We start from the raw sequence: 25,871 nt of genomic DNA, 5'->3' as shown, positions 1-25,871 counted from the left end.
AGATCAGGTGGGGCAGAGCATGTGTGAAGAGGGCTGCTCTTTCTTAAGCTTTTTGGAGGATGCAAAGCCACAAAGATTCCAGGTCTCTGCAGCTGCCTCCAATAGGCATTTTGAAAAATATTTAAAATTATGGAAGGCAGCCTTCTAGCCATCAGCTTGTTCTATTACCTGCTTTACAAGGCCAGCCTCAACACTTCCTTGAAACTTCTGCTTTGTAAAATATCCACCAAGAAGGGGCTGCCTCATCACAGCCTCCTCAGGGCAAAAAAAGGGGAAAAAATGCTTTTTAGGGATTCCACAGAGTTTTTTTTAAAGAAGAAGCAAAGTAATCATTCGCATAAAAACAAAGGGTTTCCTGGCTGGGCTTTTAAGCTGAGCACGGAAAAAGAGGATCTCACGTGGGCTAAAACAACATGAGATCAATTCACTCAATTTAAACTTGTTTTCTTTCCCCCAAACCCTCCCATCCCCATTGCAACGAGGTCAGTTGGGTTAATACCACACTGCAAACCTCAATACAGGTTTTGAAGCTCCGTTTACTCCATTTTTGCAACTGCACGTGCGAGGATGTGCATGCTCTGACGGACCACAGAGAGACCTTCTGAAAGCAACTTCCCCAAAAGCTCCGTCTCGGATCCACCCGGATCCCCGCGGGGACCCTTGGCCGGGCGAGGAGGGGGCAGATCCAGCCCGGGGAGGGGTCCCCCTTTGCCCCCCAGGAGGGAAGGGAAGGATCCGCTCCCCGCAGGCGACGCCAGAGCCGAATCTCCCCAAGGAAAACCCTGCAGGACGAAGAGGCGGATCCGCAGCTACCTTTCTGCTTGCGGGGAAAAGCTCTCCTGGCGGGAGGGGCGCCCCGAAGGCCGGAGGGAGGAGAGCAGCCAGACCTGTCCGGAGCGGAATCCAGAAGCCTCTCCCGAGGGATCCGGCGCCGATCTTCCCGAGGAGAAGCGGGAGGGCATGAAGGAAGCGGAGATCCAGCGAGTGGGAGGGTCGAGGGGGGCGGGGCTTCTCTCTTCCTCTCAGGCTCCGCCCCCGCCTTGCAGCCCCGCCCCTTGGCCGCCCCCTCTCCTCCCCCTCCCTCCCTCCCTCCCTCCGGGGGTCCCCTCCCCGGCCAAGACGGGAGGGGAGGGGAAGCGGGGCAGGGTCCTCCGTGCAGCCGAGGTTGGGGGATCGCCTGGGGGGAGGAAGGGGAAGAAGCCCCGAGCGGATCCCTTCTGGATCTCGAAGATCTCCAACTCCAGCTGTGTAGGAGAGAACAGACGGGGGGGGGGAAGAGAGTCCACCCAGGGCCCCCCCTCTGCCTTCCCCTCCCTTCTGCCCGGAATCGGAGAGGCGCTGGGGATGCTGGGTCTCCGCTTCCCTCCCAAGGATAAAAACACTTGAGCCACTGCTGGGCTTCGGGGTCTCCCGTTTCACACAGAGACTTATACACTGTTTGTAGGGCGCTGAGGAGACCCCTTCTTATTCTTCTCTACCCCACCCCTCCCTTGACACCTAATGTTCATTTGGGCCTCTTAAGGATATTTCAACTTTTGAATATATATTAAGCTTATTTGGCCTGTTCACCAGCTCCAAATATTATCAAATGTAACCTTTAAATGTCTTAAGAGCAGCTCACCTGCCTGGAGGCTGCAGTTATAATAATAATAATTTGGAAGGGACCTTGGAGGTCATCTAGTCCAACCCCATGCTTGTAGGAAACCTGTCATATTTCCACCTTAGGCTCACATAAAATGGCGCAGGTCTGGCTCAGGGCAGAGACAAGTTTCGTTTCTGTACATAAGTTGCAGTTTACCAGAAATCAAATGACCTTGCTACGTGCAGACGGACAATCCCGTTGGAACACGTACAAGAAAGTAACACAAGAAAGTTACAGGAACAAAGGCATTCCATACAGGGCTATAGCTGAGATGTAACCATGAGATAGCTGCTTGTTGCTTGCTTGTATCTTAATAAAAGAGAGCTTGGGACTTTGGTCTTGGCCTCACTCGGAGAACGCTTCAGAGAGACATGTCCTCATTTATTGGCAAGTTCATGAGGAGCCCGCCGGGTGCGAAAAACCCACACATGCTCAGGCAGGAAACCCTATAGCATTTCAGGCAAATGGCTGTCCAGTCTCCTCCACCTCTGGAGGCAGGTTGTTCCACTGGTTAATTGTTCTAACTGTCTGGAAGTTTCTCCTTAGTTCTAGGTTGCTTCTCTCCTTGAGTTGCTCGATCACAACTCCCATCAGGTCCAGCTGCCAAGATGTTATGGGAGTAGAATCCCAGCCTAACTCACATCTGGAGGATTCCATTTAGTGAATGCTAGCAAGCCTCCTTGTGGCGAGATAATCCCTGGACCCACAACCCAAGAAACACAAGGTTAACTTGCTGTATATAGAGTGACATTTTGTTTACTCTGCAGTCCGAAATATTTCTGTTTCTGAGATAGAAAAACAATTAGGAGCATTTAGAGCAGCACCCGGGTTTAAGGAAGAGGCGGAAGAAAAAGCAGGAGTTAAACAGGTCAGCCCAGTGAGAGCCAGGAGACCCCTCTGGCCACCTTGCCCCAGCTGCTGTCCTCCAGATGTTTGGGACTTCGACTCCCTGAACATCTGCAGAACACCAGATTGGGAAAGGCCCATCTGGGGCATAACCACCCAGAATCAATTGGTGGCTGCAACTGATCCTTCTTGTTCTGGTCGTTTGTGATCAATATCTGAGTGCTTTTGCAAGCTGTAGGCAGGTACCACTGGCTGGCAAGCGCCCACCTTTGCATGACTGCCATTTGCAAACTTCTATGCTGGCTTCCCTGAAAAGTCAAAGGGGAAGCTGGCATGAAAGACTGCAGGTTGCTGGGTATCTTCCACTCACATCCCCTCCCTTGACCCCTCTGCACTGTGCCAGCCACTTGCGGAGTCCCAATTGCCTCCATCCTGACCCATGTGACCCTCGCTCCCCCACGTCCTCTCCCTGTCCTGTTACTCCTCTCCTGCTGCCACACCAGGCCTCTTGTGCACCCCTTGCTCTCTCGCACACACACCCATGCCATGCCACTTGCACACCCTTCCTGTTCTGAATCGAAGCTCGTTGTGCTAGTGTTTTAATTTCTTGTTAACACTTGCACTGGTCTGTTTAAGCAAATATAGTCACAATTTAACGGCCCTTTCCAGACAGTGAACTCGTAAAGTACCTGGTTCATCTGAAATACCTTTATTTTGCATGTAGATGATTACAGCAGAGAAGGTGTGGTCAGGTGAAGTCTGGACGGTACTTTAAGGTCAAAAGACAGTAACGGGATTACTGTCCGCATGGCTTGTGTTCAGATGTTACAATGGAGGATGGAACACAAGGGAACAAGGGGAAGGGGAAGTCCAACCCAGAAGGGGTGGATCCTAGTACAGCATCATGAGCAGGATAGGATATACATCAGAAAGGGGAAAGGTACTGGCAGACCCAATTAACATATTATAATTTCCCAAGAACAGCCACGTGGTGGCAGCACACTTCCTGACCCTCTCCCATAGCCTGGGACACTCCTTGCTCCATCTCAGGAGATGCTTTGCAGCTGTGGACCTGGGACTCACAACTTCCTGCCCGTTTCCCCACTGAATTTGTGGGAAGCCTGCAGGAAGTCGCCCGGTCAAATGACCGTGGGATTCAATTAACAACGGTAACCGGGACTGTAGGGATTGTCATCACTCTGCAGTGCAGTCAGGGGTTTATGACGGCATCGTTTAAGGATGGAAACTCCAGTCCCAAATGCTGCCGTAAGTGGAACACAGGCTGTGGCTTCTTTTCCTGTTAGCAGGCGTGAAGATCGAGCCCAAGGAAAAATAATGAAATCATTGAAGAAAAATGTTCCGTTTGTCAAACACTGGCAAGAATTTTAAAATAACATTTTTCAATATTCTTAAGGGTTCCTGAACATCTGAGCTATTTCCATCCTATTTGACTTTCTTTGCTAGAAATACAGGAAAGTGGCAAGAACTTTGCTTTCAACATTTTTTATTTTCAACTAGACAATTTGTCACGAATGAAGGCGAATATACATTATATACGTGTCCATATATGATAATGACCTAAAAGCCAGCCTCCAACACACCTCAATCCACATCCCAAAAGCCAAAAAGTTATGTAACCTCATTATGGGCGCTACACAACCTGATGGCTTTTAAAATCACTTGTGTGATTCTGCAGCTGTGGGATCCCAATTTTTCTTTTTCTGCTAGTTCCTGCATATTGCCACTTTTTTATCAAAAAACACACATTTGGAAGAATGGCTTTATGTTTAGGACTACAGTGACTTGCTTTATGACCGGAAACATGTCAGAAAATGAGCTCCGATATATATGGGTGCCTCGACTAACCACCGTAACAACTTATGACTGGAAATCTCTTCCCAATTGCAACTGTAAGTGGAGGCTAGCTGCACTCTGCAAACCATTATCTACTCCGCCCGTCACTTATAGCTCTTTCCTCTTGTGTAATAACCGTTAAGCTACTAACGCTGCTGCTTTCTGAGGCAAAGATTTATGCAGTTTTTCTTGATTATGGTATTTAAGGCTACTTGAGTAGGAAAAACATTTTCCCCACACCAAACAATAGTAGGATTTCCCTTCTGACACTGTGTGATGTTCCTGATTAACCTTAAGATGTGACTTTTGAAAAAAAATCAGTTTTTTTCACAACAGAAGAGATTTATCTCTGCAATGGGCATTCTGATGCATCTTTAACTCTGATTTACAACGGAAAGGTTTCTTGCACTCTGCACACTTATAAGGCGACTATCCTGTGTGATTTCTGGTGTGCATGCAGTGTTGAAGGATGGGCAAAAAATTTCCCACACTCCAGACATTTGTAGGGTTTCTCTCCAGTGTGGGTTCGCTGATGTGTCACAAGAGTACCTTTCTGAGAAAAACATTTATCGCACTCTGAGCATTTAAAGGGCTTCTCTCCTGTGTGGATTCGGCTGTGGCTTCTGAGGGAACATGGATGAGCAAATGTTCTCCCACAGTCTAAACATTTGTTGTTTTTTTCCCCTGTGTGAATTTTCACATGACTTTTAAGGGCGGTTGAGGTACGATAGAATCGTCCACATTCATTGCATTGATGTGGCTTCTCCCCTGTGTGTGTTCTATGATGTTTCCAAAGGTCCCCCTTTTGAGTAAAACATTTTCCGCATTCTACGCATCTGTATGGCTTCTCTCCTGTGTGGAGCCTCTGATGCCTTACAAGGTGTTGTTTTCGGGAAAAGCATTTCCCACACTCCCCACATTTGTATGGTTTTTCCCCTGTGTGGATTCTCTGATGAATCTGAAGCTCTCTTAGGAAACCAAAACTTTTTCCACACTCCCCACATTGATAGGGTAACTCTCCTCTGTGCCTTTCCTGGTGTCTCCGAAGTTCATAAGAAAATGTAAATCGTTTCTCACATTCTGGGCATTCATAGGGTCTGTCTCCAGTGTGACATCTCTGATGTTGCATCAGGTGTGATTTCCTGGAAAAACGTTTCCCACATTCGAGGCACTTTTCATTTTTCTCCCCTCTGTGTGTTTTCTTATGAGTCCAAAGACCTGAACTCTGGGTGAAAGATTTTCCACACTCAAAGCATTTGTAAGGTTTTATTCCTGCATGGATCTTCTCATGGGCCCAAAGACTTGAATTCCAAGAAAAGCTCTTCCCACATTGCCAACACTTGTAAGGTTTCTCTCCTGTGTGAATTCTCTCGTGGTTTCTGACTTGGGCTTTTTCACGGAAAAATTTCCCACATTCCAGACATTGATATTTTTTCTCTCCAGTGTGGATTTTCTGATGTGTAAGAAGACGTGACTTTTGACCAAAGCATATGTCACATTCCAGACATTTATAGGGCTTTAGTCTGGAGGAGCTTCTGGAATCTTGGGTGTCTTTTCCAGAGAAGGATTTCTCATCCTCCAAACCTTGACTGGATCCTCTTTCCACATGGACCTTCCTGTGGGTCAAAAGGGAGGACTGGCGAGCGAAGGATTTCCCACACTCTGAGCATTCATAGTTTTTTTTGGTGTGGTTTTCCGAAGTGCTCCTTGTGTCTGACGGGGGATCCAAGAGTTTCCCAGCCTCCATGCTTACTGGTGACTGCTGCCTTGGGTTGATTTTCTATTATGCCTTGAATTGCAGATAAATCTTTGGTTACGATCGCTTATCTGCTGTTGGAATGAAAAAGAAATCGAGAATAATATTTCCTTTTGAGAATGGTAGAGGATCACAAAATCTCAGCCTTGGAAGGGACCTTGAAGGTCTTCCAGTCCCACCCTCTGCCCAGGGTAGGGTCCTCGGTACACCAGAGACAGTGATGGAGGCCCTACATCTGTAGGAGACATGTCCTCAACTTAGGACCACAGTTGAGACTGGCATTTCAGTTGTTCAGTGAAGCAGTGGTTAGGTGAGGAGGAGGACCAGACAATGGTGGTGGGGGAGGTCGTGGAGACCAGGCATAGGCCACCCATGAGTTGGGAGGTTCCTGGAGTGGGATACAAAGCTGCTGTCTGAATTGCGGTCATTCTTTTGCATTTCCTACCTGGATGGGAGAGAGGCCAACTGAATGCCTGGATCACACTAGGCAACTTGTCTGTTGTGCTTGTCTAAGCACAACCAGGTCCAACCAAAACACTCTGTGTGTGTGTGTGTGTGTGTGTGTGTGTGTGTGTGTGTATTGGAAAGAGGACTTCAGTCAGTGCACCAGAAAAGTGACTCAACCCCAGAAAATCAGACAGGAAAGGAGGATGGGAAAATGGCTCAGATTTGGCATTTCATCCTTCTCCAGACTCAACAGCCAAGCCGCTCGTAAAAGGACCTTTGCTGATCAGAGAAAATAAAGCTACAGAGAGCTTCCCCAAAGTGAAAAGAAATATAGTTGCGGGTAAGAGGTTTCTGGGTCACTCGTTACTGCTGTGAATCAAGGCCAGGTATGACCCTCACCGCTGACCGATTTGATCTCACCTGACCAACTGGCCCTTTGTGCAGGAAGCTGCTTCTCCAACCAGGCCTCAATTTCCAAATTCTCTAGAATGGAGATAGAATAATGGAGATAGAATCATTATTCAGGAAGATATTGATGAGCCAAAACGGAGAGAAACCAGCAAGATGAAGTCCAACAGGGAGCAATGTAGGAAAAACTCAGTGGAAGATGAGAGAGATCAGGTGGGGCAGAGCATGTGTGAAGAGGGCTGCTCTTTCTTAAGCTTTTTGGAGAATACAAAGCCACAAAGATTCCAGGTCTCTGCAGCTGCCTCCAATAGGCGTTTTGAAAAATATTTAAAATTATGGAAGGCAGCCTTCTAGCCATCAGCTTGTTCTATTACCTGCTTTACAAGGCCAGCCTCAAAACCTCCTTAAAACTTCTGCTTTGTAAAACATCCACCGAGAAGGGGCTTGTTAAGGAATTTGTTGTGCAAGGTCTCCTTGTGCTACCAAAGAGTTGCACAGACAAGGAAGGGTACTGAGAGCAGTAAAAGTCACACAAGAATACACTGAGTTATAAAAACAAAAAGTAGTTTACTTTTGAGGTGGTGTAAGAACAAAAATGCACAGTCAAAAAATAAACAGTTCAGGTCATAAACAATAGCAACAGTCCAAGCTACAAAGTCTTCTTACCAGTCCAGAGGTCAATACACAGTTCAGGTTTACAACAGTAGTAAACCAACAGCAGAGCAAAAACAGTAATAGTAGAGATCAGTGAATTCAGAGAGAGAGAGAGAAGCTATGTTCCTAGCTTCCTCTTATGGCCATGAGAACACTTACACACCCATTGGCCAATTAACTTCTTAAAGACATAGCATTATGGTTAATATATTTTCAACCCAACATTGTAGGCTAGCACCATATACCTAACAGGGCTGCCTCATCACAGCCTCCTCAGGGCAAAAAAAGGGAAAAAAATGCTTTTTAGGGATTCCACAGAGGGTTTTTTTGAAAGCAGAAGCAAAGTAATCATTCACATAAAAACTTGTTTTCTTTCCCCCAAACCCTCCCCTCCCCATTGCAACGAGGTCAGTTGGGTTAATACCACACTGCAAACCTCGATACAGGTTTTAAAGCTCCGTTTACTCCGTTTTTGCAACTGCACCTGCGAGAATGTGCATGCCCGGAGACTTCCTGCTCTGACGGACCGCAGAGAGACCTTCTGAAAGCAACTTCCCCAAAGCTCCTTCCCGGATCCACCCGGAGCCCCGCGGAGAGCCTTGGCCGGGCGAGGAGGGGGCAGATCCAGCCCGGGGAGGGATCCCCCTTTGTTCCCCAGGAGGGAAGGGAAGGGATCCGCTCCCCGCAGGCGACGCCAGAGCCGAATCTCCCCAAGGAAATCCCTGCAGGACGAAGAGGCGGATCCGCAGCTACCTTTCTGCTTGCGGGGAAAAGCTCTCCTGGCGGGAGGGGCGGCCCGAAGGCCGGAGGGAGGAGAGCAGCCAGGACTGCCCGGAGAGGGATCCAGAAGCCTCTCCCGAAGGATCCAGCGCCGATCCTCCCGAGGAGAAGCGGGACGGCAGGAAGGAAGCGGAGATCCAGCGAGTGGGAGGGTCGAGGGGGGCGGGGCTTCTCTCTTCCTCTTAGGCTCCGCCTCCGCCTTGCAGCCCCGCCCCTTGGCCGCCCCCTCCCCTCCCCCTCCCGGGCTCCCCTCCGCGGCCGAGACGGGAGGGGAGGGGAAGCGGGGCAGGGTCCTCCGTGCAGCCGAGGTTGGGGGAGCGCCTGGGGGAGGAAGGGGAAGAAGCCCCGAGCGGATCCCTTCTGGATCTCCAAGATCTCCAACTCCAGCTGCGCAGGAGAGAACAGACGGGGGGGGAGGAGAGTCCACCCAGGACCCCCCCCCCTCTGCCTTCCCCTCCCTTCTGCCCGGAATCGGAGAGGCGCTGTGGATGCTGGGTCCCTGCTTCCCTCCCAAGGATAAAAACACTTGAGCCACTGCTGGGCTTCGGGGTCTCCCGTTTCACACAGAGACTTATAAACTCTTTGTAGGGCCCTGAGGAGACCCCTTCTTATTCTCTACCCCACCCCTCCCTTGACACTCAGTCTCGATTTGGGCCTCTTAAGGATATTTCAACTTTTGAGTATATATTACACAAGCTCCAAACATTATCAAATGTAACCTTTAAATGTCTTAAGTGCAGCTCACCTGCCTGGAGGTTGCAGAGTAATAATATTAATAATAATAATAATAATAATAATAATAATAATAATAATAATAATAATAACAACAACAACAACAACAACAACCTTTATTGTCAAAGTACAACATGTGTACATTGAGATTAGCTGAGCCTCCCCCTGTGCTCTCTCCCCCCAACACACAGTGACAACAAACCCTCCATCCCACCACACTATGTAGTTGGAAGGGACCTTGGAGGTCATCTAGTCATCTAGACCCCCCTGCTCAGGCAGGAAACCCTATCCCATTTCAGGCAAATGGCTGTCCAGTCTCCTCTTAAAAACTTCCAGTGTTGGAGCATTCACCACCTCTGGAGGCAGGTTGTTCCACTGGTTAATTGTTCTGTCAGGAAGTTTCTCCTTAGTTCTAGGTTGCTTCTCTCCCTGAGGAGTTGCTCGATCACAACTCCCATCAGGTGCAGCTGCCAAGACATTATGGGAGTAAAATCCCAGCCTAACTCACATCTGGAGGATTCCATTGAGTGATTGCTAGCAAGCAAGCAAGTTTTTAAGAAGAGACTGGACAGCCATTTGCCTGAAATGGTATAGGGTTTCCTGCCTGAGCAGGGGGTTGGAATAAATGACCTCCAAGGTCCCTTCCAACTACTTCTTCTTCTTCTTCTTCTTCTTCTTCTTCTTCTTCTTCTTCTTCTTCTTCTTCTTCTTCTTCTTCTTCTTCTTCTTCTTCTTCTTCTTCTTCATCATCATCATCATCATCATCATCATCATCATATTATTATTACTATTATTATTATTATTATTTATTATTTATTATTATTATTATTATTATTATTATTATTATTATTATTATTATTATTATGCCTCCTTGTGGCGAGACAATCACTGCACCCACAACCCAAGAAACACAAGGTTAACTTGCTGTATATAGAGTGAGATTTTGTTTACTCTGCAGTCCGAAATATTTCTGAGATAGAAAAACAATTAGGAGCATTTAGAGCAGCACCCGGGTTTAAGGAAGAGGCGGAAGAAAAAGCAGGAGTTAAACAGGTCAGCCCAGTGAGAGCCAGGAGACCCCCTCTGGCCACCTTGCCCCAGCTGCTGCCTTCCAGATGTTTGGGACTTCGACTCCCTCAACATCTGCAGAACACCAGATTGGGAAAGGCCCATCTTGGGCATAACCACCCAGAATCAATTGGTGGCTGCAACTCACTCGCAAGAACGCTATATTATGGAATGGAGAAAATGGATCGAGTTTATCCAGAACAAGTATAGGGTTAAGAAGTTTTATGTAGCATTTGAATAAGTCTTCTTTCTTTTTTTTCTTTTTTTCTTTTAGTTTCTTTATATATATTTAATATTACTAAGGCTTGTTTTATCCTATATAAGCTAGAGAGTGATGGATTTTAGAGTTTATAGTTGTTAGTATATGATTGTTTATGATTGCTTTTTATATATATACCTTGTATTTAGCTCTGGGAAGTGGGGGGGAGGGGGGGAGAGGTGGGGGGGGAGAAGGGAGGGGGAGGGGGGTTTTAAAGAAAAATTGTATGTTAAAACTTTTCAATAAAAAAAAAATTGGTGGCTGCAACTGATCCTTGTTGTTCTGGTCGTTTGTGATCAATATATGAGTGCTTTTGCAAGCTGTAGGCAGGTACCACTGGCTGGCAAGCGCCCATCTTTGCATGACTGCCATTTGCAAACTTCTATGCTGGCTTCCCTGAAAAGTCAAAGGGGAAGCTGGCATGGAAGACTGCAGGTTGCTGGGTATCTTCCACTCACATCCCCTCCCTTGACCCCTCTGCACTCGTGCTGTGCCAGCCACTTGCGGAGTCCCAATTGCCTCCATCCTGACCCACGTGACCCTCGCTCCCCCACGTCCTCTCCCTGTCCTGTTACTCCTCTCCTGCTGCCACACCAGGCCTCTTGTGCACCCCTTGCTCTCTCGCACACACACCCATGCCATGCCACTTGCACACCCTTCCTGTTCTGAATCGAAGCTCGTTGTGCTAGTGTTTTAATTTCTTGTTAACACTTGCACTGGTCTGTTTAAGCAAATTTAGTCACAATTTAACGGCCCTTTCCAGACAGTGAACTCGTAAAGTACCTGGTTCATCTGAAATACCTTTATTTTGCATGAAGATGATTACAGCAGAGAAGGTGTGGTCAGGTGAAGTCTGGACGGTACTTTAAGGTCAAAAGACAGTAACGGGATTACTGTCCGCATGGCTTGTGTTCAGATGTTACAATGGAGGATGGAACACAAGGGAACAAAGGGAAGGGGAAGTCCAACCCAGAAGGGGTGGATCCTAGTACAGCATCATGAGCAGGATAGGAAATACATCAGAAAGGGGAAAGGTACTGGCAGACCCAATTAACATATTATAATTTCCCAAGAACAGCCACGTGGTGGCAGCACACTTCCTGACCCTCTCCAATAGCCTGGGACACTCCTTGCTCCATCTCAGGAGATGCTTTGCAGCTGTGGACCTGGGACTCACAACTTCCTGCCCGTTTCCCCACTGAATTTGTGGGAAGCCTGCAGGAAGTCGCCCGGTCAAATGACCGTGGGATTCAATTAACAACGGTAACCGGGACTGTAGGGATTGTCATCACTCTGCAGTGCAGTCAGGGGTTTATGATGGCATCGTTTAAGGATGGAAACTCCAGTCCCAAATGCTGCCGTAAGTGGAACACAGGCTGTGGCTTCTTTTTCTGTTAGCAGGCGTGAAGATCGAGCCCAAGGAAAAATAATGAAATCATTGAAGAAGAATGTTCCGTTTGTCAAACACTGGCAAGAATTTTAAAATAACATTTTTCAATATTCTTAAGTGTTCCTGAATATCTGAGCAATTTCCATCTGATTTGACTTTCTCTGCTAGAAATACAGGAAAGTGGCAAGAACTTTGCTTTCAATGTTTTTTTTTCAACTAGAAAATCTGTCACGAAATGAAGGTGAATATACATTATATACGTGTCCATATATGATAATGACCTAAAAGCCAGCTTCCAACACACCCCAATCCACATCCCAAAAGCCAAAAAGTTATGTAACCTCATTATGGATGCTTGGCAATCGTATAGCTTGTAAGACCACTTGTGTGATCCTGCAGCTGTGGGATCCCAATTTTTCTTTTTCTGGTAGTTCCTGGCGTATTGCCACTTTTTATCAAAACACACACATTTCGAAGAATGGCTTTATGTTTAAACTACAGTGACTTGCTTAATGACCAGAAACATGTCAGAAAATCAGCTCCGATATATATGGGTGCCTCGACTAACCACCGTAACAACTTATGACTGGAAATCTCTTCCCAACTGCGACTGTAAGTGGAGACTAGCTGCACTCTGCAAACCATTATCTACTCCGCCCATCACTTATAGCTCTTTCCTCTTGTGTAATAACCGTTAAGCTACTAAGGCTGCTGCTTTCTGAGGCAAAGATTTATGCAGTTTTTCTTGATTATGGTATTTAAGGCTACTTGAGTAGGAAAAACATTTTCCCCACACCAAACAATAGTAGGATTTCCCTTCTGACACTGTGTGATGTTCCTGATTAACCTTAAGATGTGACTTTTGAAAAAAAATCAGTTTTTTTCACAACAGAAGAGATTGATCTCTGCAATGGGCATTCTGATGCATCTTTAACTCTGATTTACAACGGAAAGGTTTCTTGCACTCTGCACACTTATAAGGCGACTATCCTGTGTGATTTCTGGTGTGCATGCAGTGTTGAAGGATGGGCAAAAAATTTCCCACACTCCAGACATTTGTAGGGTTTCTCTCCAGTGTGGGTTCGCTGATGTGTCACAAGAGTACCTTTCTGAGAAAAACATTTATCGCACTCTGAGCATTTAAAGGGCTTCTCTCCTGTGTGGATTCGGCTGTGGCTTCTGAGGGAACATGGATGAGCAAATGTTCTCCCACAGTCTAAACATTTGTAGTTTTTTTCCCCTGTGTGAATTTTCACATGACTTTTAAGGGCGGTTGAGGTACGATAGAATCGTCCACATTCATTGCATTGATGTGGCTTCTCCCCTGTGTGTGTTCTATGATGTTTCCAAAGGTCCCCCTTTTGAGTAAAACATTTTCCGCATTCTACGCATCTGTATGGCTTCTCTCCTGTGTGGAGCCTCTGATGCCTTACAAGGTGTTGTTTTCGGGAAAAGCATTTCCCACACTCCCCACATTTGTATGGTTTTTCCCCTGTGTGGATTCTCTGATGAATCTGAAGCTCTCTTAGGAAACCAAAACTTTTCCCACACTCCCCACATTGATAGGGTAACTCTCCTCTGTGCCTTTCCTGGTGTCTCCGAAGTTCATAAGAAAATGTAAATCGTTTCTCACATTCTGGGCATTCAAAGGGTCTGTCTCCAGTGTGACATCTCTGATGTTGCATCAGGTGTGATTTCCTGGAAAAACGTTTCCCACATTCGAGGCACTTTTCGTTTTTCTCCCCTCTGTGTGTTTTCTTATGAGTCCAAAGACCTGAACTCTGGGTGAAAGATTTTCCACACTCAAAGCATTTGTAAGGTTTTATTCCTGCATGGATCTTCTCATGGGCCCAAAGACTTGAATTCCAAGAAAAGCTCTTCCCACATTGCCAACACTTGTAAGGTTTCTCTCCTGTGTGAATTCTCTCGTGGTTTCTGACTTGGGCTTTTTCACGGAAAAATTTCCCACATTCCAGACATTGATATTTTTTCTCTCCAGTGTGGATTTTCTGATGTGTAAGAAGACGTGACTTTTGACCAAAGCATATGTCACATTCCAGACATTTATAGGGCTTTAGTCTGGAGGAGCTTCTGGAATCTTGGGTGTCTTTTCCAGAGAAGGATTTCTCATCCTCCAAACCTTGACTGGATCCACTTTCCACATGGACCTTCCTGTGGGTCAAAAGGGAGGACTGGCGAGCGAAGGATTTCCCACACTCTGAGCATTCATAGTTTTTTTTGGTGTGGTTTTCCAAAGTACTGCTTGTGTCTGACGGGGGATCCAAGAGTTTCCCAGGCTCCATGCTTACTGGTGACTGCTGCCTTGGGTTGATTTTCTATTATGTCTTGAATTGCAGATAAATCTTTGGTTACGATCGCTTATCTGCTGTTGGAATGAAAAAGAAATCGAGAATAATATTTCCTTTTGAGAATGGTAGAGGATCACAAAATCTCAGCCTTGGAAGGGACCTTGAAGGTCTTCCAGTCCCACCCTCTGCCCAGGTTAGGGTCCTCGGTACACCTGAAACAGTGATGGAGGCCCTACATCTGTAGGAGACATGTCCTCAACTTAGGACCACAGTCGGGACTGAAATTTCAGTTGTGCAGTGAAGCAGTGGTTAGGTGAGGAGGAGGACCAGGCAATGGTGGTGGGGGAGGTCGTGGAGACCAGGCATAGGCCACCCATGACCTGGAGGGTTCCTGGAGTGGGATACAAAGCTGCAGTCACCCCTGGAAGCGTGAGCTATACAAGCACAGCCATGAAAAGCAGGCCGGATTGACAACAATACTGGGATTGCGTCTTAAGTGGAGGCCTGGAGTCTTCAACAGTTTCAGCCATCTGACAATGACCCCTGGACTGGACTTCAGCCCAGTGTCTCCACTGCCACTGAGAAATGAGGCCTTAATCCCCAGAACAGAGGCCTTTGCAGCCTTAGGCCATTCTCTAAGCCTCATGTTCCATATTGTTGCTAAGCAACGTGTCCCAAAGCATCCGTCAGCTTCTTCAGGGCCCCCTCAACTTCCCATGTTAGTAACTTGAGAACTGCGGTGATTAGATGATTCACTTAACAAGTGTAGCAAGAAAGGTCATAGGTAAAGGTTCCCCCACACATGCGTGCTAGTTGTTTCCGACTCTAGGGGCCGGTGCTCATCTCCGTTTCAAAGCCAAAGAGCCAGCGTTTGTCCGAGGACGTCTCCGTGGTCATGTGGCCGGCATGACTAGACGCCAAAGGTGCACGGAACGCTGTTACCTTCCCACCGTAGTGGTCCCTATTTTTCTACTTGCATTTTTACGTGCTTTCGAACTACTAGGTGGGCAGAAGCTGGGACGAGTAACAGGCGCTCATTCTGCTACGCAGCACTTGGGATTCGACCCGCCAAACTGCCGACCTTCTGATCGACAAGCTCAGTGTCTTAACCCACTGAGCCACCGCGTCCCTAGAAATGTCATAAAAAGGGGCAAAAGTCACCTGAGTCCCACCCTCTGACCAGGACATGGGCACTCGGTACACCCAAGTTCACACCTGGCTTATTCCACAACCCTTGGATTGGCACAAGGCACAGGACTGTCTGAATTGAGGTCATTCCTTTGCATTTCCTACCTGGATGGGAGAGAGGCCAACCGAATCCCTGGATCACACTAGGCAACTTGTCTGTTGTACTTCTCTAAGCACAACCAGGTCCAACTAAAACTCTGTGTGTGTGTGTGTGTGTGTGTGTGTGTGTGTATTGGAAAGAGGAAAGCAAAGCACCCAAAAAGAGACTCAACCCCAGAAGATCAGACAGGAAAGGAGGAGGGGAAAATGGCTCAGATTTGGCATTTCATCCTTCTCCAGGCGCAACAGCCAAGCCACTCGCAAAAGGACCTTTGCTGATCAGAGAAAATAAAGCTACAGAGAGCTTCCCCAAAGTGAAAAGAATTATAGTTGCAGTTAAGAGGTTTCTGGGTCACTCGTTACTGCTCTGAATTGTGGGAAGTCATCTCCCCAGAGAAGAAAATAATAAAAGGGCAGGAATCCCATTAATAAATAAATAAATAAAATACATTTCCTAAAAAGAAGTTAAAAGGCAGAAAAGCATGCCCAGGTTTTCTTAATAGCCCCAAGTCTCCCTCCCCCAAGCGGAAACCAACTGTATAGAAATGCAGATGTAAACCATTCAGGAAGGTTGAAGCTAAGAAGACTTCTAAAATCTACATACCCCAGCCCCAGGGAGGTGGGCTGGGACAGACAACCAGCAAGAATCCTAGAGTGGCACACCTAGGCTCAGGACAGAATACATGAGAAAGGAAATACAAAGCTTCAAACAGGAAATAACTCCAGACAATAGAGTCCAAGGGGTATAAAAACCCACTACCCACATGTGCTCAGCCCTCCGTTTCCTGTTGCATCCATCTTTCTGTCTGCCTTTCCTCTGCAATCAACTACAACCTTCTTCCCAAAGAAGTTGCCATGTTTATTCCCCGCTTGGAGGAACCATGATGGAGACTTTTCTTCCTACAGAATCAAGGCCAGGTGTGGTCCTCACCGCTGACCCATTTGATCTCACCTGACCAACTGGCCCTTTGTGCAGGAAGCTGCTTCTCCAACCAGGCCTCGATTTCCAAATTCTCTAGAATGGAGTTTGTGGGTCCCGATCCAAGAGCGCCCCTTCTCCTCTGCGGAGCTCATGGCCACATCTTCACTGCTCTCCTGCAAGGAGAAAGGAAAAAGGCTCAGATGCCAAGAGTAATGCTGAACATAATGTGCAAGTGACCCAGAAGAGGGAGGAGAAAATAGGATTATTTCTTCACAATCCAAAATAATGGAGATAGAATCATTATTCAGGAAGTTATTGATGAGTCAAAATGGAAAGAAACCAGCAAGATGAAGTCCAAGAGGGACCAAGGCAGAATTGTCGGTAGGAAAAACTCAGTGGAAGATGAGAGAGATCAGGTGGGGCAGAGCATGTGTGAAAAGGGCTTCTCTTAAGCTTTTTGGAGGATGCAAGGCCACAAAGATTCCAGGTCTCTGCAGCTGCCTCCAATAGGCGTTTTGAAAAATATTTAAAATTATGGAAGGCAGCCTTCTAGCCATCAGCTTGCTCTATTACCTGCTTTACAAGACCAGCCTCAAAACCTCCTTAAAACTTGTGCTTTGTAAAACATCCACCAAGAAGGGGCTGCCTCATCACAGCCTCCTCAGGGTCAAAAAAAAAGGGGAAAAATGCTTTTTAGGGATTCCACAGAGTTTTTTTTAAAAGAAGAAGCAAAGTAATCATTCGCCTAAAGACAAAGGGTTTCCTGGCTGGGCTTTTAAGCTGAGCACGGAAAAAGAGGATCTCACCTGGGCTAAGACAACATGAGATCAATTCATTCCATTTAAACTTGTTTTCTTTCCCCCAAACCCTCCACTCCCCATTGCAACGAGGTCAGTTGGGTTAATACCACACGACAAACCTCAATACAGGTTTTAAAGCTCCGTTTACTCCATTTTTGCAACTGCACGTGGGAGGATGTGCATGCTCTGACGGACCACAGAGAGACCTTCCGAAAGCAACTTCCCAAAAGCTCCTTCCCGGATCCACCTGGATCCCCGCGGGGACCCTTGGCCGGGCGAGGAGGGGGCAGATCCAGCCCGGGGAGGGGTCCCCCTTTGCCCCCCAGGAGGGAAGGGAAGGATCCGCTCCCCGCAGGCGACGCCAGAGCCGAATCTCCCCAAGGAAAACCCTGCAGGACGAAGAGGCGGATCCGCAGCTACCTTTCTGCTTGCGGGGAAAAGCTCTCCTGGCGGGAGGGGCGCCCCGAAGGCCGGAGGGAGGAGAGCAGCCAGACCTGCCCGGAGAGGGATCCAGAAGCCTCTCCCGAGGGATCCGGCGCCGATCTTCCCGAGGAGAAGCGGGAGGGCATGAAGGAAGCGGAGATCCAGCGAGTGGGAGGGTCGAGGGGGGCGGGGCTTCTCTCTTCCTCTCAGGCTCCGCCTCCGCCTTGCAGCCCCGCCCCTTGGCCGCCCCCCTCTCCTCCCCCTCCCTCCCTCCCTCCGGGGGTCTCCTCCGTGGCCGAGACGGGAGGGGAGGGGAAGCGGGGCAGAGTCCTCCGTGCAGCCGAGGTTGGGGGATCGCCTGGGGGGAGGAAGGGGAAGAAGCCCCGAGCGGATCCCTTCTGGATCTCGAAGATCTCCAACTCCAGCTGTGTAGGAGAGAACAGACGGGGGGGGGAAGAGAGTCCACCCAGGGCCCCCCCTCTGCCTTCCCCTCCCTTCTGCCCGGAATCGGAGAGGCGCTGGGGATGCTGGGTCTCCGCTTCCCTCCCAAGGATAAAAACACTTGAGCCACTGCTGGGCTTCGGGGTCTCCCGTTTCACACAGAGACTTATACACTGTTTGTAGGGCGCTGAGAAGACCCCTTCTTATTCTTCTCTACCCCACCCCTCCCTTGACACCTAATGTTCATTTGGGCCTCTTAAGGATATTTCAACTTTTGAATATATATTAAGCTTATTTGGCCTGTTCACCAGCTCCAAACATTATCAAATGTAACCTTTAAATGTCTAAAGAGCAGCTCACCTGCCTGGAGGCTGCAGTTATAATAATAATAATTTGGAAGGGACCTTGGAGGTCATCTAGTCCAACCCCATGCTTGTAGGAAACCTGTCATATTTCCACCTTAGGCTCACATAAAATGGCGCAGGTCTGGCTCAGGGCAGAGACAAGTTTCGTTTCTGTACATAAGTTGCAGTTTACCAGAAATCAAATGACCTTGCTACGTGCAGACGGACAATCCCGTTGGAACACGTACAAGAAAGTAACACAAGAAAGTTACAGGAACAAAGGCATTCCATACAGGGCTATAGCTGAGATGTAACCATGAGATAGCTGCTTGTTGCTTGCTTGTATCTTAATAAAAGAGAGCTTGGGACTTTGGTCTTGGCCTCACTCGGAGAACGCTTCAGAGAGACATGTCCTCATTTATTGGCAAGTTCATGAGGAGCCCGCCGGGTGCGAAAAACCCACACATGCTCAGGCAGGAAACCCTATAGCATTTCAGGCAAATGGCTGTCCAGTCTCCTCCACCTCTGGAGGCAGGTTGTTCCACTGGTTAATTGTTCTAACTGTCTGGAAGTTTCTCCTTAGTTCTAGGTTGCTTCTCTCCTTGAGTTGCTCGATCACAACTCCCATCAGGTCCAGCTGCCAAGATGTTATGGGAGTAGAATCCCAGCCTAACTCACATCTGGAGGATTCCATTTAGTGAATGCTAGCAAGCCTCCTTGTGGCGAGATAATCCCTGGACCCACAACCCAAGAAACACAAGGTTAACTTGCTGTATATAGAGTGACATTTTGTTTACTCTGCAGTCCGAAATATTTCTGTTTCTGAGATAGAAAAACAATTAGGAGCATTTAGAGCAGCACCCGGGTTTAAGGAAGAGGCGGAAGAAAAAGCAGGAGTTAAACAGGTCAGCCCAGTGAGAGCCAGGAGACCCCTCTGGCCACCTTGCCCCAGCTGCTGTCCTCCAGATGTTTGGGACTTCGACTCCCTGAACATCTGCAGAACACCAGATTGGGAAAGGCCCATCTGGGGCATAACCACCCAGAATCAATTGGTGGCTGCAACTGATCCTTCTTGTTCTGGTCGTTTGTGATCAATATCTGAGTGCTTTTGCAAGCTGTAGGCAGGTACCACTGGCTGGCAAGCGCCCACCTTTGCATGACTGCCATTTGCAAACTTCTATGCTGGCTTCCCTGAAAAGTCAAAGGGGAAGCTGGCATGAAAGACTGCAGGTTGCTGGGTATCTTCCACTCACATCCCCTCCCTTGACCCCTCTGCACTGTGCCAGCCACTTGCGGAGTCCCAATTGCCTCCATCCTGACCCATGTGACCCTCGCTCCCCCACGTCCTCTCCCTGTCCTGTTACTCCTCTCCTGCTGCCACACCAGGCCTCTTGTGCACCCCTTGCTCTCTCGCACACACACCCATGCCATGCCACTTGCACACCCTTCCTGTTCTGAATCGAAGCTCGTTGTGCTAGTGTTTTAATTTCTTGTTAACACTTGCACTGGTCTGTTTAAGCAAATATAGTCACAATTTAACGGCCCTTTCCAGACAGTGAACTCGTAAAGTACCTGGTTCATCTGAAATACCTTTATTTTGCATGTAGATGATTACAGCAGAGAAGGTGTGGTCAGGTGAAGTCTGGACGGTACTTTAAGGTCAAAAGACAGTAACGGGATTACTGTCCGCATGGCTTGTGTTCAGATGTTACAATGGAGGATGGAACACAAGGGAACAAGGGGAAGGGGAAGTCCAACCCAGAAGGGGTGGATCCTAGTACAGCATCATGAGCAGGATAGGATATACATCAGAAAGGGGAAAGGTACTGGCAGACCCAATTAACATATTATAATTTCCCAAGAACAGCCACGTGGTGGCAGCACACTTCCTGACCCTCTCCCATAGCCTGGGACACTCCTTGCTCCATCTCAGGAGATGCTTTGCAGCTGTGGACCTGGGACTCACAACTTCCTGCCCGTTTCCCCACTGAATTTGTGGGAAGCCTGCAGGAAGTCGCCCGGTCAAATGACCGTGGGATTCAATTAACAACGGTAACCGGGACTGTAGGGATTGTCATCACTCTGCAGTGCAGTCAGGGGTTTATGACGGCATCGTTTAAGGATGGAAACTCCAGTCCCAAATGCTGCCGTAAGTGGAACACAGGCTGTGGCTTCTTTTCCTGTTAGCAGGCGTGAAGATCGAGCCCAAGGAAAAATAATGAAATCATTGAAGAAAAATGTTCCGTTTGTCAAACACTGGCAAGAATTTTAAAATAACATTTTTCAATATTCTTAAGGGTTCCTGAACATCTGAGCTATTTCCATCCTATTTGACTTTCTTTGCTAGAAATACAGGAAAGTGGCAAGAACTTTGCTTTCAACATTTTTTATTTTCAACTAGACAATTTGTCACGAATGAAGGCGAATATACATTATATACGTGTCCATATATGATAATGACCTAAAAGCCAGCCTCCAACACACCTCAATCCACATCCCAAAAGCCAAAAAGTTATGTAACCTCATTATGGGCGCTACACAACCTGATGGCTTTTAAAATCACTTGTGTGATTCTGCAGCTGTGGGATCCCAATTTTTCTTTTTCTGCTAGTTCCTGCATATTGCCACTTTTTTATCAAAAAACACACATTTGGAAGAATGGCTTTATGTTTAGGACTACAGTGACTTGCTTTATGACCGGAAACATGTCAGAAAATGAGCTCCGATATATATGGGTGCCTCGACTAACCACCGTAACAACTTATGACTGGAAATCTCTTCCCAACTGCGACTGTAAGTGGAGACTAGCTGCACTCTGCAAACCATTATCTACTCCGCCCGTCACTTATAGCTCTTTCCTCTTGTGTAATAACCGTTAAGCTACTAACGCTGCTGCTTTCTGAGGCAAAGATTTATGCAGTTTTTCTTGATTATGGTATTTAAGGCTACTTGAGTAGGAAAAACATTTTCCCCACACCAAACAATAGTAGGATTTCCCTTCTGACACTGTGTGATGTTCCTGATTAACCTTAAGATGTGACTTTTGAAAAAAAATCAGTTTTTTTCACAACAGAAGAGATTTATCTCTGCAATGGGCATTCTGATGCATCTTTAACTCTGATTTACAACGGAAAGGTTTCTTGCACTCTGCACACTTATAAGGCGACTATCCTGTGTGATTTCTGGTGTGCATGCAGTGTTGAAGGATGGGCAAAAAATTTCCCACACTCCAGACATTTGTAGGGTTTCTCTCCAGTGTGGGTTCGCTGATGTGTCACAAGAGTACCTTTCTGAGAAAAACATTTATCGCACTCTGAGCATTTAAAGGGCTTCTCTCCTGTGTGGATTCGGCTGTGGCTTCTGAGGGAACATGGATGAGCAAATGTTCTCCCACAGTCTAAACATTTGTAGTTTTTTTCCCCTGTGTGAATTTTCACATGACTTTTAAGGGCGGTTGAGGTACGATAGAATCGTCCACATTCATTGCATTGATGTGGCTTCTCCCCTGTGTGTGTTCTATGATGTTTCCAAAGGTCCCCCTTTTGAGTAAAACATTTTCCGCATTCTACGCATCTGTATGGCTTCTCTCCTGTGTGGAGCCTCTGATGCCTTACAAGGTGTTGTTTTCGGGAAAAGCATTTCCCACACTCCCCACATTTGTATGGTTTTTCCCCTGTGTGGATTCTCTGATGAATCTGAAGCTCTCTTAGGAAACCAAAACTTTTTCCACACTCCCCACATTGATAGGGTAACTCTCCTCTGTGCCTTTCCTGGTGTCTCCGAAGTTCATAAGAAAATGTAAATCGTTTCTCACATTCTGGGCATTCAAAGGGTCTGTCTCCAGTGTGACATCTCTGATGTTGCACCAGGCTTGATTTCTTGGAAAAACGTTTCCCACATTCGAGGCACTTTTCGTTTTTCTCCCCTCTGTGTGTTTTCTCATGAGTCCAAAGACCTGAACTCTGGGTGAAAGATTTTCCACACTCAAAGCATTTGTAAGGTTTTATTCCTGCATGGATCTTCTCATGGGCCCAAAGACTTGAATTCCAAGAAAAGCTCTTCCCACATTGCCAACACTTGTAAGGTTTCTCTCCTGTGTGAATTCTCTCGTGGTTTCTGACTTGGGCTTTTTCACGGAAAAATTTCCCACATTCCAGACATTGATATTTTTTCTCTCCAGTGTGGATTTTCTGATGTGTAAGAAGACGTGACTTTTGACCAAAGCATATGTCACATTCCAGACATTTATAGGGCTTTAGTCTGGAGGAGCTTCTGGAATCTTGGGTGTCTTTTCCAGAGAAGGATTTCTCATCCTCCAAACCTTGACTGGATCCACTTTCCACATGGACCTTCCTGTGGGTCAAAAGGGAGGACTGGCGAGCGAAGGATTTCCCACACTCTGAGCATTCATAGTTTTTTTTGGTGTGGTTTTCCAAAGTACTGCTTGTGTCTGACGGGGGATCCAAGAGTTTCCCAGGCTCCATGCTTACTGGTGACTGCTGCCTTGGGTTGATTTTCTATTATGTCTTGAATTGCAGATAAATCTTTGGTTACGATCGCTTATCTGCTGTTGGAATGAAAAAGAAATCGAGAATAATATTTCCTTTTGAGAATGGTAGAGGATCACAAAATCTCAGCCTTGGAAGGGACCTTGAAGGTCTTCCAGTCCCACCCTCTGCCCAGGTTAGGGTCCTCGGTACACCTGAAACAGTGATGGAGGCCCTACATCTGTAGGAGACATGTCCTCAACTTAGGACCACAGTCGGGACTGAAATTTCAGTTGTGCAGTGAAGCAGTGGTTAGGTGAGGAGGAGGACCAGGCAATGGTGGTGGGGGAGGTCGTGGAGACCAGGCATAGGCCACCCATGACCTGGAGGGTTCCTGGAGTGGGATACAAAGCTGCAGTCACCCCTGGAAGCGTGAGCTATACAAGCACAGCCATGAAAAGCAGGCCGGATTGACAACAATACTGGGATTGCGTCTTAAGTGGAGGCCTGGAGTCTTCAACAGTTTCAGCCATCTGACAATGACCCCTGGACTGGACTTCAGCCCAGTGTCTCCACTGCCACTGAGAAATGAGGCCTTAATCCCCAGAACAGAGGCCTTTGCAGCCTTAGGCCATTCTCTAAGCCTCATGTTCCATATTGTTGCTAAGCAACGTGTCCCAAAGCATCCGTCAGCTTCTTCAGGGCCCCCTCAACTTCCCATGTTAGTAACTTGAGAACTGCGGTGATTAGATGATTCACTTAACAAGTGTAGCAAGAAAGGTCATAGGTAAAGGTTCCCCCACACATGCATGCTAGTTGTTTCCGACTCTAGGGGCCGGTGCTCATCTCCGTTTCAAAGCCGAAGAGCCAGTGCTTGTCCGAGGACGTCTCCGTGGTCATGTGGCCGGCATGACTAGACGCCAAAGGCGCACGGAACGCTGTTACCTTCCCACCGTAGTGGTCCCTATTTTTCTACTTGCATTTTTACGTGCTTTAGAACTACTAGGTGGGCAGAAGCTGGGACGAGTAACAGGCGCTCACTCTGTTACGCGGCACTCAGGATTCGACCCGCTAAACTGCCGACCTTCTGATCGACAAGCTCAGTGTCCTAACCCACTGAGCCACCGCGTCTCTAGAAAGGTCATAAAAAGGGGCAAAAGTCACCTGAGTCCCACCCTCTGACCAGACATGGGCACTCGGTACACCCAAGTTCACACCTGGCTTATTCCACAACCCTTGGATTGGCACAAGGCACAGGACTGTCTGAATTGAGGTCATTCCTTTGCATTTCCTACCTGGATGGGAGAGAGGCCAACCGAATCCCTGGATCACACTAGGCAACTTGTCTGTTGTGCTTGTCTAAGCACAACCAGGTCCAACCAAAACACTGTGTTTGTGTGTGTGTGTGTGTGTGTGTATTGGAAAGAGGACTTCAGTCAGTGCACCAGAAAAGTGACTCAACCCCAGAAAATCAGACAGGAAAGGAGGAGGGGAAAATGGCTCAGATTTGGCATTTCATCCTTCCGCAGGCGCAACAGCCAAGCCACTTTGCTGATCAGAGAAAATAAAGCTACAGAGAGCTTCCCCAAAGTGAAAAGAAATATAGTTGCGGGTAAGAGGTTTCTGGGTCACTCGTTACTGCTCTGAATCAAGGCCAGGTATGACCCTCACCGCTGACCGATTTGATCTCAACTGGCCCTTTGTGCAGGAAGCTGCTTCTCCAACCAGGCCTCGATTTCCAAATTCTCTAGAATGGAGTTTGTGGGTCCCGATCCAAGAACGCCCCTTCTCCTCTGCGGAACTCATGGCCACATCTTCACTGCTCTCCTGCAAAGAGAAAGGAAAAAGGCTCAGATGCCAAGAGTAATGCTGAACATAATCTGTAAGTGACCCGGAAGAGGGAGGAGAAAATAGGATTATTTCTTCACAATCCAAAATAATGGAGATAGAATCATTATTCAGGAAAATATTGATGAGCCAAAACGGAGAGAAACCAGCAAGATGAAGTCCAACAGGGACCAATGTAGGAAAAACTCAGTGGAAGATGAGAGAGATCAGGTGGGGCAGAGCATGTGTGAAGAGGGCTGCTCTTTCTTAAGCTTTTTGGAGAATGCAAAGCCACAAAGATTCCAGGTCTCTGCAGCTGCCTCCAATAGGCGTTTTGAAAAATATTTAAAATTATGGAAGGCAGCCTTCTAGCCATCAGCTTGATCTTTTACCTGCTTTACAAGGCCAGCTTCAAAACCTGCTTAAAACTTCTGCTTTGTAAAACATCCACCGAGAAGGGGCTTGTTAAGGAATTTGTTGTGCAAGGTCTCCTTGTGCTACCAAAGAGTTGCACAGACAAGGAAGGGTACTGAGAGCAGTAAAAGTCACACAAGAATACACTGAGTTATAAAAACAAAAAGTAGTTTACTTTTGAGGTGGTGTAAGAACAAAAATGCACAGTCAAAAAATAAACAGTCCAGGTCATTAACAATAGCAACAGTCCAAGCTACAAAGTCTTCTTACCGGTCCAGAGGTCAATACACAGTTCAGGTTTACAATAGTAGTAAACCAACAGCAGAGCAAAAACAGTAATAGTAGAGATCAGTGAATTCAGAGAGAGAGAGAAGCTACGTTACTAGCTTCCTCTTATGGCCATGAGAACACTTACACACCCATTGGCCAATTAACTTCTTAAAGACATAGCATTATGGTTAATATATTTTCAACCCAACATTGTAGGCTAGCACCATATGCCTAACAGGGCTGCCTCATCACAGCCTCCTCAGGGCAAAAAAAAGGAAAAAAAATGCTTTTTAGGGATTCCACAGAGTTTTTTTTCAAGAAGAAGCAAAGTAATCATTCGCTTAAAAACAAAGGGTTTCCTGGCTGGGCTTTTAAGCTGAGCACGAGAAAGAGGATCACACCTGGGCTAAGACAACATGAGATCAATTCACTCAATTTAAACTTGTTTTCTTTCCCCCAAACCCTCCGCTCCCCATTGCAACGAGGTCAGTTGGGTTAATACCACACTACA

General features: G+C 47.2%; 2 protein-coding genes and 1 long non-coding RNA gene across 3 annotated transcripts in view; 1 reads left to right on the top strand and 2 right to left on the bottom strand.

Moving 5' to 3' along the window:
• Window positions 1-937, bottom strand: part of LOC310636529 (uncharacterized protein) — a 75,355-nt gene extending 74,418 nt beyond the window's left edge. The window contains exon 1 of the mRNA XM_083356464.1: window positions 814-937. The gene's annotated coding sequence lies outside the window, so the exon portion shown is untranslated. The remainder of the gene's footprint in view (window positions 1-813) is intronic.
• The window catches only part of LOC310636547, a 331,701-nt gene extending 321,833 nt beyond the window's left edge, over window positions 1-9,868 (top strand). The window contains exon 3 of the long non-coding RNA XR_014491742.1: window positions 9,757-9,868. This is a non-coding gene — a long non-coding RNA (uncharacterized lncRNA). The remainder of the gene's footprint in view (window positions 1-9,756) is intronic.
• The window catches only part of LOC310636531 (uncharacterized protein), a 142,481-nt gene that overhangs the window by 91,375 nt on the left and 25,235 nt on the right, over window positions 1-25,871 (bottom strand). The gene's annotated exons all lie outside the window — the stretch shown is intronic.

This window comes from Vipera ursinii (assembly GCF_947247035.1).
Source record: "Vipera ursinii genome assembly, chromosome: 2".
Classification (NCBI taxonomy): domain Eukaryota; kingdom Metazoa; phylum Chordata; class Lepidosauria; order Squamata; family Viperidae; genus Vipera; species Vipera ursinii.
The sequence above is the reverse complement of the archived record's forward strand: the minus strand, read 5'-3'. Positions and strand labels throughout refer to the sequence as shown.